Here is a 6,725-nt window from a genome sequence, read left to right on the forward strand (position 1 = left end):
GCCAATTTGATGAGTTTCTTATCCTCGTTTTCAGCTCATGCATTGGATCACGCGGCCTTAGCTCTCGGATATGGAGTTGAAAAGGGTGAACCCTATTGGTTGATTAAGAATTCTTAGTCAAAAGCTTGGGGAGATGAGGGATATATCAAGATCGCCATGAAAAATGGCAATCGTGGTGTTCTGCAGAAGGCTGTAGTGGTGAAGATCAGAGATGATTAAATTTAAAGAATTGGTGTTTGATATAAGAACACGTAGTTAGCAAAGTCTCATCTTTTCCTCTCTCTTTATATGCGGTGAGTATGAACACAAACAGCATTTTCTTTCTCAAGCTTTTTTGGGGCACCTGCTGGAGTCGCTGAGCGGGTAATAGCTCGGAGCACCTTCGTCGGTTATTAGAAATTTTTCAAGAAGCTGTATAAATGGTTTGTGAGACTGCATCATTTAGAAGCTTCATCGTCTTTTGTTCGTGGCTTATTCGTACTTTATTCGTAACTTAGTCTATTATATTCGTAGCTTTGTCGTACTACATTCGTAGCCTTAGACGTCAGTATATTCGTGGCTTAGTCGTGCTATATTCGTAGCTTAGTCGTATTATATTCGTAGTTTTGTCGTACTACATTCGTAGCCTTAGACGTGAGTATATTTGAGGCTTAGTCGTGCTATATTTGTGGCTTAGTCGTGCTATATTCGTGGCATAGTTGTATTATATCCGTAGCTTTGTCGTACTGCATTCGATCGTAGCTTAGACGTGACTATATTCGTGGCTTAGTAGTGCGATATTTGTGGCTTAATCATATTATATTCGTAGCTTGGTCGAACTACATTCGTAGTCAAGTCACCTTAGCTAAATTCGTAGAGTAGTCATATTTTGCTCGTGACGCAGTTTCGCTGGCTTCTTATCACGATCGTACGGCATTCAATGTAGCTACCGTTCGCACTTTGAGATACAATGAAATATATGAAGTTCATATATTTTGAACTGCGGTATTAGATACATATGATGTACGATCCTTGCAGTAGATAGCGCTATTTAAGCAATAGCGAAAATCAGACCTGAAAAAAATCAAGCCTGTACGGGATTCGAACCACTGACCTCTGCGATACTAATGCAGCGCTCTACCAATTGAGCTAACAAGCCAACTGGGAGCAGGCCGTTAAGGTGATTCGCAATAAACTCGTGAAAGTGATAAATGAGATACAATGAAATATATGAAGTTCATATATTTTGAACTGCGGTATTAGATACATATGATGTACGATCCTCGCAGTAGATAGCGCTATTTAAGCAATGGCGAAAATTACACCTGAACAAAAACAGGCCAGTACGGGATTCGAACCACTGACCTCTGCGATACTAGTGCAGCGCTCTACCAATTGAGCTAATAAGCCAACTGGGAGCAGGCCGCTAAGTTGATTCGTAATAAACCCGTGAAAGTGATAAATGAGATACAATGAAATGTATGAAGCTCATATATTTTGAACTGCGGTATTAGATACATATGATGTACGATCCTCGCAGTAGATAGCGCTATTTAAGCAATAGCGAAAATCAGACCTGAAAAAAATCAGGCCTGTACGGGAATCGAACCACTGACCTCTGCGACTCTAGTGCAGCGCTCTACCAATTGAGCTAACAAGCCAAGTGGGAATGGAAATGTGTGATCAAAACAATGCGGTCTTGACAAAACCTCTCGAGGGGACCCGGGGAACTAACTGGTTTGTTTGTCGACTGCAGGTCGCTGGCTACCCTCGCCGGGCTTATTTCTGTTACCCAACATACTGTGTGATCGGCCAATGGGCCCGCAAATGTTTCAAGCAGCCAAATTCGAAATTGGAAAGCCGATCGATCTGGAGATAAAAGCATCGCTAGTGAAAGATCTGTGGGAGGAATTGGGAATCGAGTGAATGGAAATGAAACTGCAACATCTCTGCTTTGATTTTCTGGAGGAATCGAGACTGGTGGTAATTTTTTGGCGGAATTATACGCTTCGGGCGACGGACACTTCTAAAATAGGTTTCCGGCCTTGTCTTTCTTTTAGCAGTTGAATACCAACATAGCGCTTACTCGCCGAAAACGCTTCAAAATGGCCTAAGACGCTCGGAATCAACGAAGAAAACAACAAAGCAATAAGATAAGCCAATTTTATTTCAAAACAAGACATTTTTTTCTCTCTTTTAAGGCAAACCGATAACATCCCATACAAACCTTTATAAATATAAAACGTTGCGCAACACGGTAAGAGTCACGTCCGCTTTTTTAGTAGTGAGCTTGGGCTGCCCGTGTTCCTTCGCCATTTTGTATGCGGGATGATGCGGGATATGGCAAGAAAACACCGGTGTAACGGTGGGTGACTGCTGGCGCAAATAGCACTTGACAAAATATTTTTTTGGATTTCCAAAATATTTTCGGATTTTGAAAAATTCTTTTTGGATTTCAAAATATTTTTTTGGATTCGCAAAATATTTTCGGATTTTCAAAAACATTTTTTGGATTTCTAAATGTTTTTTTTGGATTTGTAAAATATCTTTGGATTTGTCAAACTTTTCGACAGCGAGTTTAAAATAAATATTGGGATTTGAAATATTTTTCGGGATTTGAAAAATATTTTTGGATTGTCCTTTTTCGGCTTCCGTACAAAAAATATACATATCGATACACTCATGGTAGGAGTAATGAATTTATCATAATGCCAAGGAAATATCAAAACAAGCGCCGTGACTAGTCCAGAAAACTAGCGCCTCTCTTTTGACTAATCGTATTTCAAACTTAATAATATACATGAAGAAACTACTTAGTTCTGATTGGTTAAGATGAATGCAGTTTTCAGTTAATTCATTTCAGAAGAGAGTTAATTCAGTGCAGAAGAGAGTTAGGCCCTGTTTACAAGCAAGGAGGGTAACTCTTGGACTAGGGTTACCCTAGCAGGCGGGTCAAAGATAGCCCAAGTTTACAAGCAAAATTTCACAGGTACGTTTACCCTACCACCCGGGACAACTTACCTATGCTTGGTAACCGCATGCATTGTTATGAATGTTCAAAGGGTCTGGAAACAGGTAAAAAGTTGTCCCGGTTAGGCGAGTTATCCCCAGCAGAGCGTTTACAAGGCAGCTAGGGTTACCCTAGCGCTAGGGTAACCCTAGTGCTCAGCTAGGGTTACCCTAGTGATGGGGTAACCCTAGCTGCCTTGTAAACACGTCGATGAAAAAAAGAAGAAATGTCGGAGCGTTAGGGTAACCCTCCTGCCAGGGTAACCCTAGCACTTGAGTTACCCTACCTGCTTGTAAACAGGGCCTTAATTCAGTGCAAAGAAAGAAACAAACCAGACATTCTGATTGGTCAGAATGACTGGTCAATGTCAATGTCAAGGTCAATGTCAAGTTCAATGTCACTTGCAGGGTTTGAATAAATTATTTCTACTCGTGATGCGCGCGCTTTTCTTCTGCGTAGTTATGAGAAGCTACCTCGTATTTTTTCATGTATATTATTAATAGATAATCACATGATTTTCTCGTGCAGGGGTACTTCAAATTACAATACGTGTAAATTACTTACTGCCGTCAGAGTCGTAAATTCCTGATCCGTAGAATCTAAAAGTCTTTGGTTGGGTGTTGATGATTTTCTCTATTAGCTCGAAAAGTTTTTTTTTTTTTTCAGGAAAAAAACAGGCTGATTTCCTAGTTACTAATCAAAATAATTTGTCATCTGGTTCTCACATATCGAAAACGCTTAGACTGTAGCTATGAAGACTTCGTATCTCTATACACTCCCATTGTCTCCCTATGTGTTTCAACTTCTACTGTTGCAAGGACCATACTGTAGTTCGCACCAAATAACACACTCTTCAGGTAAGATCACTGCTAAAAATAAAAGTTTTCCTTCCCTCAGTGCCTGGTCCACCTGAACTGGTTCTGGCTAATGCAAACGAAAGATAAAGTCCTCTCACGCGAGTAAACTTGTTTTCGAAATTTCAAAAGAAACATTATTCAAACTTCTTGAGGGTATCAGTTGTTGTTTAGGAATTTCAAGCGATTCAATTTTATCAAACTTACCTGTAACATCTGCCTCTACAGACTTTCGTGACAAGGCACGCAGTCCGGGGTCAGTCAAAAACACACTAATTTTCGAACATTTTCTTCGTTTTCGCGTATTCCATTTTGAATCGCTATCTTTCTTACCTTCAGGTTATAAAACTATCGTATATAAGCTTTCTATAACACTGTATTTGAAGGTAATCATGACAACATTTCGTTCGGGTTTTTTAAACTTTTTGTTACCAATTCAGACATTTCGAAGAGGGGCTTATGCCAGATGCAAGCACTGGTCATAGAGTCTGGGGCTAGAACTCTAAAGCGCATGCACAGAACTGGTCATTACCGCGAAATATGAAAAGAAGAATAAATTTGGCGCAATTTGATGTATAATACATGAGGTTTGGATATTGTTTGAGTTCGGGAAATGGGACTCGAAGTTTACGCACTGGTGATTTTGTCCTCGCTGTCTCTTCTCGCGGTGGCCGTAGATGCACAAAACGATTTTGGTGAAGAATCAAGTGGTCCGAAAGGGGAAAATTGCCTTGGTTTAATTACGAAATAAACAAGTAAGTAAAATTGCGTTAATCGAAGTGTTCTTAAACCCGTTTCTTTTCTTCTTTTTTTACATTTTTTTTTTCATCGAATTGATTTTTTTTAACAGCTATCTCATATATTCCCTGTCGAAGAAGCCTGACCAAGAGCCGAACGACGAAAGTGCCGATTCTCTGATTGCAAGAATCGTGGAAAAAATCTTGAGGGAATCTGAGATCAGCGGGGTTGTGATAAATTCCAGAATTCTCAACGTCTTCAGGAAATAGAGTTTTCTCCTCCACTCAGCGTTCAAAAAAGCTTCAAAAAGTGGGGGGAAGAGCGTAAAGAAGCTGATTGACTCATGGAAGGCGAAAAACTACTCCTTCAAAATTTTCTTTCATGAGCTTGGAAAAAACTCATTGATTGAGGAAAACCAACACCTCCGTGGGCAGAAAAGGAAAGCCGAACTGGATTTAGCCGTAGAGCAGGCAAAAAGATTAAAAATTGTGCAGAAACTCGAAAATGTCATTAGGGACTCGGAAAACAGAAAAGAACAGTACAAAGAAAAATTCAAGAGATTAGCGAAGAAAGCAGCAAGAATGCAAAAAAAGGGACAAAGAGGTCCAAACAAGAATAAAAAGATCGCCGATTACACCAAACAACGCCAAGGTTAAGGCGAACATTCAAAGAAGACTGCCTGTCAGCACTATCATTTTTAGGCCTGTATGACTTTGTTGCCACCAAGGTGGAGATATTCAATAATGACACCCAGCAATATGAAACTATTTCATTGGAAGAAGAGGGAGAATTTCAACTACTAGAAACTGAGCCAAAAGAACTGACTGACAATGATATTGATGATATTAATATGTGGGTTTACTTAAAAGACAAATTTAATATCTCTAACGAAGCTTGGCATGAGTTGGCCATAATGTGTAGACATGCCCACAAAATATAAGGTATGTAAACATCTAGATAAGCTAAATTCCAATTGGAATCTAAAAAAAAAACACCAGGGGAGGCGGAGGGAATACAGATTTCTTTCAGGGACAGTCTTGAAGAACAGATACAAAGGCTGCAGAAAAATGGAGTATTGGACGAGGCTACTACTATTAAAGTAAAGATCAGTGGTGATGGTACCAACATTAGGAAGAGGCTTAAACTTGAAAATGTAACATACACAATTTTGAATGAAAAGGATGCAGCAATGAATGAAAAAGGGAACTATGTTCTAGCAATAATTAAGACAACAGAGAACTATGACAATCTTAAAGAAAGCCTGGCTGATCTAAACAATGAAATGTCCAATTTAAAAGAAATAACTGTAAATAATCGTAAGTATAGCATTGAGTATTTTTTAAGAGGAGACTGGAAGTTTCTAGCCTGTGTCTGTGGTCTAGGAGCTGCAAATCAAAATTTTGCCTGTATTTGGTGTAAGTGCCCAAGACATGAAAGGTTTGACATCAGTAAAAAGTGGTCTTTAACTGACAAATCTCTTGGGGCAAGAGATTCACAAGAAATAGGTAAGCATGCAAAATCTAAACAATACAATTGTAAAACCAATCCATTATTTAACTTTATTCCTATCGACCATGTAATAATTGATACACTACATTTGTTTTTGAGAATATCTGATAGTTTAATTGAACTTCTTATCATACCATCAAAACATGTACTGCAAAATGCAACAAATGTGATGCTCCTTTCTGAGCACATCTTGTTAAAATAGGTGATAAATGGAAGCCAAGATGTGATTTTATCAATCTGTAATCATATAATATATCAATGTGCTAAAGGAGTGTATTACCCTTTAACTGTTAGTAGAAGTTGTGAAGAATAATTTTGCTATGCCTGTGAAATGTTTCTTGTATGCAGTATTCAAGTAGTCTTTTTCACAAATATTACTGTATTGATTACAACAGAATCACAGACTGAAATATATGGGTCATTTTGATTTATACCCGCATGTTTACATTTTACGCAATTAATTCACTGACAAGTAAAATAATTATTTGAAATCAACCATTCAGATCCAGAAAAATAAATGAACACGTGCTAAATCAAACAAATTAATAATGGGCCATATTTTTGTATCCACATGTTGCCATCTCCACGGACAAATGTAAAAACGACTTGATGCCCGTCTTCTATTTCAGATTCCA

The 6,725-nt window shown here is 38.6% G+C and overlaps 1 protein-coding gene across 1 annotated transcript in view; it reads right to left on the reverse strand.

Annotated features, from left to right (window-relative positions):
* LOC148717587 (uncharacterized) overlaps positions 1 to 6,725 on the reverse strand; it is a 61,119-nt gene that overhangs the window by 28,969 nt on the left and 25,425 nt on the right. The gene's annotated exons all lie outside the window — the stretch shown is intronic.

Source organism: Stylophora pistillata, chromosome 13, assembly GCF_964205215.1.
Source record: "Stylophora pistillata chromosome 13, jaStyPist1.2, whole genome shotgun sequence".
NCBI classification, from domain to species: Eukaryota; Metazoa; Cnidaria; class Anthozoa; order Scleractinia; family Pocilloporidae; genus Stylophora; species Stylophora pistillata.